Below are 14364 nucleotides of genomic sequence, written 5' to 3' on the forward strand. Positions count from 1 at the left end.
ATTATAGAAGATAAATCCCAAGAAAAATGGCCACAGCCACGGAGCTGGAGAGAGCAGGCTAGGGTTGCCCCCGGTGACCGAGGAAGCCAAGCTTTCAACCTGCCCTCGCCGGCCCAGGCCTCCGCTTAAGGCTACAAAGTTTCAATTAAAGAAGGTAAACAAATCCAAACAGAAATGGCAGCAGCCACGGAGCGAGCAGAAGGCTTGGCTCCGCTCCAGGCTACAAAGTTTCAATTGTAGAAGATAAATATACCCCAGATACCAGGGCCTCCCCTTGGGTCGCCAGGGAGCATGGCCGGCCTGCCTGCAAACTACCACAGGCCCCTCGCCCAGGCTGCCCCATGCCCCAAGGGAACCTCCACCCTGATCTGGGACACCCTTCAGGGTAAACCAGCTGGCCCCCACCTGTGCACCAGGCCTCTATCCTATCTAATAAAAGAGTAATATGCAGATTGACTATCACTCCAACACACAATATGGCTGCCCCCATGTGGTCAAAGATCCTGCCCCCATGTGGACACAAGATGGCCACCACAAGATGGCCAGCAGGGGAGGGCAGTTGGGAGGCACCAGGCCTGTAAGGGAGGGCAGTTGGAGGCAATCAACCCTGCAGGGGAGGGCAGTTAGGGGTGACCAGGCTGGCAGAGGAGGGAAGTTGGGGGCAAACAGGCTGGCAGGGGAGCAGTTAGACATCAATCAGGCTGGCAGCAGAGTGGTTAGGGGGTGATCAGGCTGGCAGGCAGAAGTGGTTAGGGGCAATCAGGAAGGCAGGCAGGCGAGCAGTTGGGAGCCAGCAGTCCTGGATTGTGAGAGGGATCCCAGATTGGAAAGGGTGCAGGCTGGGCTGAGGGACACCCCCTCCCCCCCCGTGCACACATTTCGTGCACCGGGCCTCTAGTATCTCATGAAAAAGAAAAAGAGTTGGGATTGCAATACTTATACCAGACAAAATAGACTTTAAAACAAAGGTTATAACAAGAGACAATGAAGGACCCAGCAATTATACTTCTAGGTATTTATCCAAAGAAACCCAAAACACTAAATTGAAAAGATATATGCATCCATATGTTCATTGTAGCATTATTTACAATAGCCAAGATATAGAAGCAACCTAAGTGTCCATCAATACATGAATGGGTAAAGAAGTGGTGCATATATACAATGGAATATGACTCAGCCATAAAAAAGAGTGAAATCTTGCCATCTACAACAACATGGATAGACCTAAAGGGTATTGTTCTGAGTGAAATGTGTCAGACAGAGAAAGATAAATACTTATTATTTCATTTATATGTGGGATCTAAAAACAAAACTAAACAAAAGAAATGAACCAGCAGAACAGAAACAGACTCATAGATACAGAGAACATTTTGATGGTTCCCAGGTAGGAGTGAGGCTTGGGGATTGGGTGGAAAAGGAAAAGGATTGAGAAGTACAAATGGTTAGTTACAGAATATTCATGGAGCTGTAAAGTACAGCATAGGGAATATAGTCAATAATCCTATATAATAAAAAACTAATATGCAAATTGACTGAACGGTGGAATGACTGGTCACTATGACACCCACTGACCACCAAGGGGCAGATGCTCAGTACAGGTGCTACCCCCTAGTGGTCAGTGTGCTCCCACAGGGGGAGTGTCGCTCAGCCAGAAGCAGGGCACATAGTTGGCGAGCGCAGCGGCGGTGGCGGGGGCCCTCTCCCACCTCCACAGCAGCACTAAGGACCCCTTGGGGGATGTCTGACTGCTAGCAGGCGGACATCCCCCAAGGGGTCCCGGACTGCAGGCCGGGCTGAGGACCTCCCTTCCCACCCCCCCCGCCAGTGCATAAATGTCATGCACCAGGCCCCTAGTCTTATCTAATAAAAGAGTAATATGCAAATTGACCATCACTCCAAGACACAAGATGGCTGCCACAAGACGGCCTGCAGGGGAGGGCAGTTTTGGGCAGTTAGGGGTGACCTGGCCAGCAAGGAAGGGCAGTTGGGGGATCCAGGCCTGCAGGGTAGGGCAGTTGGAGGGACCAGGCCTGCAGGGGAGGACAGTTGGGTGGGACCCAGGCCTACAGGGGAGGGCAGTTGGGGGGGACCAGGTCTGCAGGGGAGGACAGTTGGGTGGGACCCAGACCTGTAGGGGAGGGCAGTTGGGGGGGACCAGGCCTGCAGAGGAGGGCAGTTGTGGGTGACCGGGCCGGCAGGGGAGGGTGGTTGTGGGGGGGGGGGGACGAGGCCTGCAGGGGAGGGCAGTTGGGGGGGGCAGGCCAGCAGGGGAGGGCAGTTGGGGGCGACCAGGCCTGCAGGGGAGGACAGTTAGGGGTGACCAAACTGGCAGGGGAGGGCAGTTAGGGGCAATTGGGCCAGCTGGGGAGCAGTTAGACATTGATCAGACTTGCAGGCAGAAGCGGTTAGGGGCAATCAGGCAGAGGCAGGCAAGTGGTTGGGAGCCTGCAGTCCTGGATTGTGAGAGGGATGTCCAACTGCCCGTTTCAGCCCGATCCCAGTGGGATCGGGCTGAAATGAGTGGTCAGACATCCCTCAAGGGGTCCCAAATTGGAGAGGGTGCAGGCTGGACTGAGGGACAACCCCTCTCCCGTGCACGAATTTCGTGCACCGGGCCTCTAGTATTGTAATAACTATGTATGGTGTCAGTTAGGTACTAAATTTATTGGGGTGGTCACTACGTAAGTTATATAAATGTCTAATCACTGGGTTATATTTTGGAAACTAATATAGTATTGTACATCAACTGTAATTGAAAAATTATTTTATAAAAGAGAAAGCTTTAGTAAATTAAATAACTGACCTCTTGAGTGACCCCACTTCTTCCTTCCTGTGTCCTAATTCTGCTCTTATACTTTAAATTAGCTAATAAAAAGTGAACCCAGGAACCCTAGACACTCCATTTTTGGATCCTAATAAAAGCAGAGCCCCAGGTCCATTTTCTTTCTCTACCTGTGACCTCTCTTTGTGCCCTTTGGGCATGCCACATACCCTTCACGACCTGAGAATAATAAATCCTGTACCTCAGGTCTGTCTGAGTAATACAGTTGGGTGAGCACCTTAGGCATTGCTAGCCGATAGGAGCACTGTCAGTAGGCTAGTGCCGACATAACAGTAACATGACAAGTGTGACCCTAAAGCCTCCTGAGCATCATTGTTCTAGTCTGTAAAATAATAGATTGTAAATTTTTTTTATGTCTCATACCAGATTGAGATTAATAGCCTAAAACTGAATGTTATATTTTAAACATTTAAATATAACTTAACAATTAATAAAGAAGAGCTAGAAAAGATACTACTTATTCCTATTCAGATGTTTAGTGTTGTCCCTAAGGGAAATATTCATTCAACAATAAACATTTAATTTTACCATGTGTAAAGAATTTAGAGATTGAATAAAAGTCTCTTCTTAAAAGGATCCCTTAAAAGGATTCCAATATTATTGACTATATTCCCTATGCTGGAGACAAACAGAAATAGACATTAGATATATAATGTGATGACATACGATCCTAAGGGATCACAAAAGTGATATGGGAATAGAGGGGTTGGAGTGATTAGTCTGCCTGGGAGAGCAGAGAAATGAACCTGTGTCCTTAGATGGTTCTGTTTATTTGAAGTCTATACAAGTATCTCCGTTATGGAACCTTCTCTGGCTGAGGCAGTGTGATGTAAAGGGAGAGGAGTGATCTGATATAAGAAATGGGCCTTGCTTAAAAACTGTGTGAATCAATGGAAAGGGAAGAATGCAGGATGTCTCAGAACATTCAGTTTTGAACAAAGACAGATGAATAAAGGAAGAAGAGCAGTTGGGAGTGTGTGGGTGGATTCTCCTGGGATATACTCAGGGACTTTAAGAAGAAGTATATCTGTTGGAAGTTTCCAGATTTAGGAAATTTCCTAAAAGGGAAACAATCAGACTTTGTATGTATCCTGATTCTATGAAAGAGGGTCCTCTTGCCCTCCTGGCCAATTAAACCTTAATTTAATCAAGTTTTAGATCTAATTCCCAATCTACAGGAAATGTGTGGTAGTAAAATAAGTTAAAAAACAAAAAAACCCAAAAAGCAGTCAGCCAAATCTAGAATGTGGGATTTTTCTACAAGACAAAAGAGTTGTTCTAGAAGAAAAGAAACTTAAAAGAGATTTAGGTAGCATCATAAACAAGTTCAAATTGTTCAGATCCTTATTTCAACAACTTAACCAACTGTATAAAATTTTTTAGATTATTAGAAAGTTTGAATTTAAATTGGGTATCCAATTATATTAAAGGACTATTGCTAATTTTGTTACATGTAGTAACATGTTGAGTAAGGAAATTTTGTATTCCTTTCTTTTGAGATGCATACTGACATTTCCAGGGGTGAAAAGACATAATGGCTCAGAATTTTCTTTGAAATATTGAAGTTAAAGGAAATGTGGAGGGTAGTAATTGAATCAAGCATAACATTTTATTGATGATTGTTAAAGTTGATTGATAGGACGTGGAGCTGAGGAGAAAGTTGGGGCTAGTGATAGAAATACAAATTTGAATGCGGTGTTAGGGTAGGGTTCTTGGTGTACTTGATATTCTCATACTACTTAAAGTGGACAGCTGCAGCTTTACAGCACCAATCCAGGGTGACCTTGAAGGAGAGTGGTGAAGGAAAATCCTCCAATAGGCAGAACCTGGAGTACATGTTGAGTTCACTTTGTTTGGAGGGAGAGATGGCCAGAAGTGTGGATCTACATTCATTATGTGAACAGTTGTGCAGTTGGGCTGGATATCAGGGACTTGGAAGAAATAGGGTTGGAAGATTGGTGACAAGGAAGTCTGGGAAAGAGGTATGTGGAAGGATCTCTCAGGATGGGCATAGACTCTGAAGATATTTGTATCCCATGTAAAACTTGCCAAACAGCATATACTACATAGGAGACACTTAATTTTCAGGTGAAGTAAATGGCACATCCTGTATGTATCAGCCATCCACTTTCCCTAGTCACCCAGTGCTTCCTCAATGGGCCCGTGAACAAAGTGGCTGTGGTTGCAAGGATGGAAGCTGTGAGTGGACTCAGCAATAGGGCTTTCCATTACCAAGGCGGACCTGGCCAATGGTACTGTTGAATGTCGAATCTGCTCACAGCAGAGAACAACACAGAGCCCTGAAATGGTACTAAGGGGACCAGCCAGCCATCTGGTGTCAGATTGATTACACTGGACCTCTTTTATCATTGAAGGAGTAGAGATTTGCCCTCACTGGAATAGACATTATTTTCATAGAGGTAAATGTGATGACCCACGTCCCGCGTGGTTCAGGGTTCAGGCTCTGGAAGAGGGGCCGCACGCAAATGAAAGAGATGAGACAAGAAATAATAATTTGGAAATATTGGGAGACCAGGCCAGGCGGGAGCCCAACTCAAGAGGAAGGACTCCGGTTGGGCTTAGGCCTTGCCATCCTTTTATTCAATTTGGGATACACCTATAGCCCTTAGGCAGGCAATTTCCAGTAACAGACAGAGTATCTGATCAGTAAGGATTTACATGACTATCTGGTAGGGAAGTTGCTTCAGCTACCATTGCCTGGACTAAACAGTGGGTGTACAGCCCTGACCTTTCCCAGAGCTCAAGGGTCACCAGCATTCCGGGATCCTTGTCCACACCTCTCTGCTAATGAAGACAATGGGCGGTTTCCCACAGGAGAAACAGCTAAAAACATAGTAATAGTTGCCTTTGGGAATTAGGACCGCATGTAGGGAGAGGCATGGCCCTCAATACTTCATTATAAGTCTTTTAATAATATTGGATTTTGAAACCATAATGATATATTGCCTTGATTTAAAAAAATTAATAATAAAAGAAATAAGAAAGGAAACCACACTGGCCTGGAATTTTAAGTGTAATCCAGAGAAGTTTATCAGGACTGTAGATATCTTGGGACCACTGTTCTAACTCACTGGCTATTTTATTTAAAAAGAGCAAAATGGACAAATTCCCTTGTAAGGGCGACATAAGCTGAAATAAGGTGGATTTTGAGTTGATTTGGCAGTGGGCTCTTCTTTTTACATCAGTCATGTTCCCATCATCTCAGATGAGCACTGGGTAGTTGTTAGGTGTCATTTGGTTGATCACGGCATGTACTTGGTGTAAGGGGCTGAAGGGGGTTAGAATTATAGTGAGACCCCCAATGGTGAAGGATGTGACCACAGCCTGCTCTTGGGCCCAGGCATTCTTGAAGAAGGTGATGGGTCTCCTGGCCATGTTGGTCTCACAGTGGTGGCCCATCTGTGATATTATGGCAATGACAATGACATCAAATTTATTGAGATATTTCTAGGAGCCAGAAACTACATGGGCAGACAAGGTCATAGTTAAGCTTGGGTGACTTCAAGGCCTCCATTACCAGTTGCTTTGGATTCTCACTTTTGTCTACCAGCCCAGGATTTAGTAAGCTATGGCTCACAGGCTAGCTGCCTATTTTTGTACATAAAGTTTTATTGAAACACAGTCACACTCACTTATTTATATATTTTATATGATTTTTCAAAAACTGTGGGGCTGACCAGCAGCCCCTGAATGATGGATGAACAGATTACTCAGTGACAGTTTGACTATGAAAGAGAGGGCTAAGGGGTCCCTGGCTTTAGTAGCCAGAGCAGCCTCTATTGCCTGCCTCATTAGACCTTTATTGGAATTTTTATCTTTAGATACAATCAGTAGGGTGAGTAATCTTGGGAGGACACATGTGTTTACATTGCCCTCTAGGCAAGGGCATTCAGGGATTAAGCATAAGGATTCCAGTAAACACTGTCGGATCTGCATATACAGGCTTGTTTGGAAAGGTCAAGGAATAATTAGGGGTGCCGCCTTCGACACTCCTCTAAGTCTCCCCTAAGTTGGAATTCCGATAAACAGGGCAGGCGGCCTTCCACACACTTCCCTTTTATCAGAATGTCCTCCTTACAACTTTCCAACCAAGTCTTTTGTGCTCCCCAACAAAAAACCTGTTTGTATGTTTTATTGATTCTTAAAGCTTTGTTTCCACCACAAGATCCTGATCATTGACTACATTAACATCCTCATTGATATTCTTTTTCAAAATACATATTTTTGTTGATTTTAGAGAGGAAGCGAGAGGGAGAGAGAGACAGAAACATCAATGATGAGAGAGAATTATTGGTCAGTTGCCTCCTGCACATCCCCTATTGAGGACTGAGCCTGCAATCCTGGCATGTGCCCTGCCCGGAAATCAAACTGTGACCTCCTGGTTCATAGGTTGATTCTCAACCACTGAGCCACATCAGCCAGGCCATTGATATTCTTTGTTGTTGTTGCATACATTTTTTTTTTTATTGTGGTAAAAAAACACACACCCATAACTTAAAATTTACCATCTTAACCATTTTTAAGCATATAATTCAGTGGTGTTACATATATGCATTTTGTTGTGAAACAGAACTTTTTTTAAAATTTAAATTCTTTATTGTTTAAAGTATTACATAAGTCAGCACATGCCCTCACCGCCCCCCCTCCCCCAGAACTTTCTATCTTACAAGTCTGAAACTCTATTAAGTAACAACTTACCTTTTGTTCCCTCCCCAAGGCCCTAGTAGCCACCATTCTACTTTCTGTCTCTATGAATTTGCCTACTTTGAATACCTCACGTAAGTGGAATTATGCAGTATTTGTCTTTCTGTTACTGACTTATTTCATTTAGCATAATTTCCTCAAGATTCATTTATGTTGTAGCATGTGGCTGAATTTCCTTCCTTTTTAAGGCTGAATAATGTTGCATTTTATATATATATACATACACACACACACACACACATACACACACATACACTGACTAATAAAAGAGTAATATGCAAATTGACACACACACACACAAACACATACATATCCGATCTAATAAAAGAGTAATATGCAAATTGACTGTCATACCAAGACACAAGATGGCCAGCAGGGGAGGGCAGTTGTGGGAAGTTAGGGGTGACTAGGCCTGCAGGGGAGGGCAGTTGTGGGCAATCAGGTCAGCAGGGAGGGCAGTTAGGGGTGACCAGGCCAGCAGAGGAGGGCAGTTGGGGAGGAACCAGGCCAGCAGAGGAGGGCAGTTGGGGGGGACCAGGCCAGCAGGGGAGGACACTTGGGGGGACCAGGCCAGCAGGGAGAACAGTTAGGGGTGACCAGCCCAGCAGAGAAGGGCAGTTGGGGGAGACCAGGACAGCAGGGGAGGGCAGTTGTGGGAACCAGGCCAGCAGGGGAGGGCAGGGGGGGGACCAGGCCTGCAGGGGAGGGCAGTTGTGGGGGGGCCACCAGGCCTGCAGGGGAGGGCAATTGGGAGCCAGCAGTCCTGGATTGTGAGAGTGGGATCGGGCCTAAACGGGTGGTCGGACATCCCTCAAGGGGTCCCAGATTGGAGAGGGTGCAGGCTGGGCTGAGGGACCCCTCCCCCGCCCCCTGTGCATAAATTTCATGCACCAGGCCTCTAATACACACACACACACACACACACACACACACGCACGCACACACACACACACATCAGGTTGTTTATGCAATTATCTGCCAGTGAACATCTGGATTGCTTCCATGTCTTTGGCTATTGTGAACAGTGCTGCTATTAACACGAGTGTGCACATACCTCTACTATAACTGCGTTTGCACTACAATGGCAGAGTTGAAGAGTTATGTCAGAGACTACATGTCCTGCAATCCTAAAGTATTTATCTGTACTAAAGTATTTAAGGAAAACTTTTCAGAATCCTACTCTAACCCAGTGAAACTCTCAAAGACGCTCATCAACTTCTCCACTGTTTTTCCCTGATTAGAAATCTGTGGGTATCTGTTTCTCTGGTGTTTTAGTAATTCCTCACAATCTTACTAGATCTTTGATGCTCTTAGAGAGAACATTTTTATATTTCACCCAGCTTCCCTAGTTGTTTTCAGCACTACGGTTGGCCTGAATTGCCAAAAGTAAAAATCAGCTCTAGTACCTTTTAATAATTCATTTTATATTTAAAGTAGCCAGAATCAGTTTCTGTTGATTGCTGTTAAGAACTTTGAATGATCATTTTCTTCTACTTGAAGATATGAAAATGATTCCACTGAGAAAAATACCCAGATATTTTGCATGTTTATGTTGCTGGGAAACCAGCGAAAGGAAAGATCCTGATTTTGGCTAGATTGATAAGCACTGATTAAGAAGGATAAATTAGCCGAAACCGGTTTGGCTCAGTGGATAGAGCGTCGGCCTGCAGACTCAAGGGTCCCAGGTTCGATTCCAGTCAAGGGCATGTACCTTGGTTTTGGGCACATCCCCAGTAGGGGGTGTGCAAGAGGCAGCTGATCGATGTTTCTCTCTCATCGATGTTTCTAACTCTCTATCCCTCTCTCTTCCTCTCTGTAAAAAATCAATAAAATATATATTTTAAAAAAAGGATAAATTAGGTTTTGTATGCACTCAGATGGCAGAGAGGATTATGCTTGGAACTTGGCTTATGCTACTGCCTTCTCCAGGGGTACAAGTGAGTAGGAGATTGGCTCGACCTTATGTTGCTATGGACCACTTCAGTCATCCCACCAGATGAAGAAGCTTAACTGACTGAGGTTTGAGGTGTGTGTGTTTGGTTAGTTGGTTTTCTTGTTTTGTTTTTTTGGTTAATCCTCACCCAAGGCTATTTTTTCATTGATTTTTAGAGAGAATGGAAGGGAGGGGGAGAGACAGAGAGAGAAAAACATCAATGTAAGAGAGACACATTGATTGGTTGCCTCCCGCCTGCACCCCAACCAGGGTCAGGGATCAAGCCTGCAACCGAGGTACGTGCCCTTGGCCAGAATTGAACCCAGGATCCTTCAGTCCGTGGGCTGATGCTCTATCCACTGAGCCAAACCAGCTAGGGCATAGTTGGTTTTTTGGTAACTTTTCATGTTGACATGTAATCACATTTACAGAAAAATTGAAACAATAGTACAAGGATCTCCTTTATACCATTTACCCAGATCTACTAATGGTTTGCAAAACCCCATTTGCTTCATCGTTCTGTGTGTGTGTGTGTGTGTGTGTGTGTGTGTGTGCAAACCTTTTTTGAACCATTTGAGAGTATGTTGGAGAGATCATTAAACACTTTGATACTTCCTAAGTACAAAGAAAAATTTTTTACATAGTCAGGAAATTTAGCGTGAACACTATACTGTTATCTAATTCATAGTCCATAGGTCATTTTTCCCTCCTGTTTCAGTAATGTCCTTAATAGCTTTTTGTAATACTTCCAGTTTAGAATCTAATCCAGGATCATGTATGCATTGATTTTCATTTCTCATTAATCTCCTTTCATCTAGAACAATTCTCCAGTCTTTCTTGATTTTTATATCTTTAAAGAGTTCAGGCCAGTTATTTTGTACAGCGTTGATTGGTTTTGATTTGTTTGGTGTTTTCTCATAACTACAAATCCAGTCTTCTCAGTGCTTCCCATCAGGAGGCACATGAGTCCATTTGTCGCAGTGTTAGTGATGTGACTTTGACCACTTGATTAGGAGATAGTTCCAGGGTTTTCCACTGTGAAGTTACAACTGGAAACAATTAAGTCATCAATAGGGAAATATTTTGAAACTACATAAATATTCTGTACCTCATCAAACTTTCATGCACTAGTTTTAGCAACCCTTAATGATTTCCTAACTCCATCATTCCTTCTGCATTTATCAGTTGACCTTTCACTGTGAAAGCTTTTCTGCCTCCTCTATATATGTATGACTCATCGTATGCTTTCCCTTCCCAAGCTCTGGAACCTGCACTGTCTTCAAGGAGCTCTTGACTGGCTGAATTTTTAACAAAGCCCAGGATCACATTAGTAAAGGGGAGTCCTCACGCCCAACGATAGCCTTTATGATCAGTTGCAGATAGCAAACTGTAGTGTCCAACTGTCCCCTCTGCAGAGGCTTTGCCTGGCAGCTGAATCTAAAGGAGGCCTCTGCCTTCACATCTGTTGGCCTCTATCACCTAACCCTGTTTTATTTTCTTCACCGCACTCATTCACTGTGGGGAGCCGGCACGGCCATGGCACACTCAGCCCCAGGGTGCCTTATGTGCCGCGCCAGCTCAGCCAGGTTCAGTGACCCTGAGAGGGGGCGGCTGAAAAGCTTAGAAAAGACAGACAAGAGAAGGAAAGCTGGGACTCGGTGGGACGCTGCTTCCCTGATGGGGAACCAGCAGCGCCAACGCCCACAAGCCATGTCTTTATTTTATAGCCGATGCCACGAGGCAAAGTAAGGGCGTGGCCAGGATGTTTACAACATTCTCGTGAGTTTCGATCCTACTCAATTACATGCACCTGATCAAGCTTTGTTTACTTGCAGCCTTTATCACTTAGGCACGTGGGGCCACGTGTTTGGACCACAGCTGTTGGCTATCATTGTGCTGGGAGGGCTCTGCCCTCCAAGCTGGGACTTACACGTGGCCATTTGAGGACTGTGCCCTCTCATCAGTCCAAGGCTTGAACCTGTCCAAACACTGTAGCCGCGCCCCACAATTCACTGTCTAAAATTATCTTGTTTGTTGGCATATATTTGTAATTTTTTAATTTCTTCAACTAGAATATAAAAGACCTACCAGTCCTAACTCATAGGTTTATACCTAGAACCTGAGCCTGGCTTCGAGTGTCTCCCCCCGATATCCCACGTGGTTCAGGGTTCAGGTTCAGGGTTTGGGCTCTGGAGGAGGCCGCACGCAAATGAAAGAGACTAGAAAATATTAATTTGGAAATATTGGGGGGCAGGCGGAAGCCCAGCTCGAGGAAGGACTCTGCTTTGCTCGGGCCTAGAGATCCCTTTTATTCAGGTTTTGGGATACACCCATAGCCCTTAGGCAGGCAATTCCAATAATAGCCAATCAGCAAGGATTTACATAAAACTAAAAGGTGGAAGTTGCTTTAGCTACCATTGTCTTAACTAAACAGTGGGTGGTTGGCTCTGACCTTTCAGAGCTCCAAGGTTGACCAGCCCTCCGGGTTCCTTGTCCACACCTCTCTGCTAGTGAAGACAGTGGGCGGCTGCCAACACCTGGCACAGTTTATTTGTTAAATATATAAACGAATGGCATCTTTCTGCTCAAAAATCCTATGAACACACATTTCCATACAAATTTTATATTTGTGGAGGATTTTCAAATGACATCTAACCAGATTCCCACCATTCCTTAGAAAAGTTTCTTGATCCCATATCCAGATAGGAAAATTCCCATGTATGGTAATGACTACAATGCCAGTGTTTTAAAGCATTTTATTTGTTTGTTTATTTATTTGTTAATCCTCACCTGAGGATATTTTTCCATTGGTTTTTAGAGTGAGTGGAAGGGATGGGGAGAGACAGAGGGAGAGAAACATAGATGTGAGAGAGACATTGATTGGTTGCCTCCTGCGCAAGGTATGTACTCGACCAGAATTGAACCTGGGACCCTTCAGTCCGTGGGCCGACACGCTATCCATTGAGTGAAACTGGCTAGGGCCAATGACAGTGTTTTAGTAAATGTTTTGCATGTTCAAATATTTCTCTATCAGCCTATAATGTATTTAAGTCACCCTGTTGCTTTTGTTGTTGTTAATCCTCACCTGAGATATTTTTCCATTGATTTTCAGAGAGAATGGAAGGGAGAGGGCGAGACAGAGAGAGAGAAACATTGATATGAGAGAGACACTTCAACTGGTTGCCTCCTGCACATGCCCCGACCAGGTCCAAGGATCAAGTCTGCAACCAAGGTACAAGCCCTCAGAACAGAACCCGAGACCCTTCAGTCCAAGGGCCAATGCTCTATCCATTGTGCCAAACCAGCTTTGGCCCTGTTGCTTTTTGTAACTGTTATCCCCCCAAAATATCAAGCTATTGCTGTGATTACTCTTTAAACCAATCTTTTTTCACTGGATCATCTCTGATACCCTGGTGCAGTTGGGTAATCTAATTCAGTATTTCCAGATGAGTCATCTGTGAAAGCCATCATGTGAATGCTAATCATGAAGTTACCACACCTCACCTGCTCGGAGGTATGTGGAAGAGGATCATCAAAGGGAGAGAGTTTAAATGTGTAGACATGGCAGTAATCAGTGCTTTTCCTCTTAATTCTTCAGGACTCGTTAAATGTATTTAGAAAAATTCTGAGAAAATAAATCTAAATTAGAATTTTCCAACCAATAATCTGAAAGGTGCAAGACATACTTTAACTGCCACACACCTGCTTTTCCTCCACAGTTTTCTTAGGGATATGACTATAAATCTGTTCTTCTTTCTCATCCCTTTCTTTTATCTTATTTCCATAGATGGAAATAGAGAATGTTTAGAGTTTTCCTTTCCATAGTACAGTTTTTATCAGGAAGCATCTCCTGAAACCTGTCTCTTTCTGTCATTTGGTTTGATGTGATGGCACAACAGGTTATTGGGCCTCTCCTTACCTATCTGGTCTGTCCTATGCAAAGGTCAGAGTCAGCTGGCTCCAACTCTCAACACAGCCAGCACAGAATTAAAAGCAAAACAAAACTGGTCTTGAGAATTTAACTTTGGCTATACAAGATGTTAAACATTAGGAAAAGCTGGGTGGAAGATCTACAAAAACTCTCTGTACTGTTTTTGTAACTTTTTTCTAAGTCTAAAGTTACGTATTTCAAAATAAAACTTTTATAAAACCCTCTATTTTTGCCTTGTGTACAGCTGATAGCCTGAAACTCACTAATAATCCACTTTAACTGAAATGAATGGCCTGAAGCTCATAAATAATTCACTTTAATCTTGCACTAACTTTTTCAACTATTTCTCCTAACATGCTCAACCCGTGATTACATAATGCCTGAAATTCATTTCTGTAGTTTGACACTTGATGCTGGCCATCAGTTTCTGAACTTTGTCTGCTTAAGAACCCTTTAGTTTTAGATTATTCAGCTCACCCATCTAATATAGGCCCAGAATCCTTCCTGAGATGTAGGTCAGGCTTCCTGGGCTCACAACAGGACTAGTCAAAGTTAATCTTTCAGAGAGCCACCATGGATGCCCACCACTTTCAAAGCTTACAGGTGTTCCTCACAGAAAAGTGAGCATGGTCAGCTTCACCTTTTACTCTCTTCCTCTCAGAGACATCACTGTTAGTCTACTTTCCAAGGTCAGAACTTGGCCCTGGGAGAAGGTTGACCTCCAGTATCTTTCCTGTTAGCTTGACTACTTAATCCCTAAGTCATCCTGACCATAAGAGGGAGTTGTGCCCTGGCCCATGTGGCTCAGTTGGTTGGGTGTTGTCTAGTACAATGAGAGGTTGCTGGTTCAATTCCCAGTTGGGGCACACCTGGGTTGCGGGCTTAGTTCCTGGTGGGGGGGCATGCAGGAGGCAGCTGATTGATGTTGTGCTC

At 44.3% G+C, this 14364-nt stretch overlaps 1 protein-coding gene across 1 annotated transcript in view; it reads left to right on the forward strand.

Moving 5' to 3' along the window:
• Positions 1-10817, forward strand: part of C9H6orf52 (chromosome 9 C6orf52 homolog) — a 50316-nt gene extending 39499 nt beyond the window's left edge. Inside the window, exon 3 of the transcript XR_008557108.1 lies at positions 10760-10817. The gene's annotated coding sequence lies outside the window, so the exon portion shown is untranslated. The remainder of the gene's footprint in view (positions 1-10759) is intronic.
• Positions 10818-14364: the final 3547 nt, after the last annotated feature.

Source organism: Eptesicus fuscus, chromosome 9, assembly GCF_027574615.1.
Source record: "Eptesicus fuscus isolate TK198812 chromosome 9, DD_ASM_mEF_20220401, whole genome shotgun sequence".
Lineage (NCBI taxonomy): Eukaryota > Metazoa > Chordata > Mammalia > Chiroptera > Vespertilionidae > Eptesicus > Eptesicus fuscus.